Here is a 593-nt window from a genome sequence, read left to right as displayed (position 1 = left end):
TTGGAAGTTAAAATAAAAACGACACAATAAATGTCCGCTGCGGTTGGTGAAAAAGGTGATCAGAGGAGTGGAGTTGAGGAACTGAAATAGGAATTTGCCTTTCCTGTCATTCACCGTGTTATGGGTATGTGATATAGCATACCGTGACACATTGGTGGAGGTGAACCTCCACGCAATTATATATATTTTTTAACTAGGAAGTATACAGTAGATTGATGAATAAAAACAGTGGCTGTTTTAACCCTGCTCTGTACATGATCAACTCTATTATGGTCTTAGGGAGCAGCCATGGCTATCTTCGACTACACATTCTTAAAACAGAATGCGGGTTGTAAGTTTTACCTTTCAATGTTATATCCATCCTCAGGATGAAAATACATATGAATAAATACATATCCTCAGTACAAACAATCCTTAAAGCTATGAAAGTGCAAAAAATACGCTTTGTAGATCAATGTCTCAAATTTTAGCCAAGGTTAATGTCTGGCTTCATTCCTCTGTTTCTTTTTACTCCACCGTCCCATCTCTGGCCTCCCAATCAACAGCAGACGAATGCTTGACACATGACTCCCTCCCACCCAATCCCTCTCTGC

This window comes from Oncorhynchus masou, chromosome 24, assembly GCF_036934945.1.
Source record: "Oncorhynchus masou masou isolate Uvic2021 chromosome 24, UVic_Omas_1.1, whole genome shotgun sequence".
Taxonomy (NCBI): Eukaryota; Metazoa; Chordata; class Actinopteri; order Salmoniformes; family Salmonidae; genus Oncorhynchus; species Oncorhynchus masou.
Note: the sequence above shows the minus strand (reverse complement) of the source record.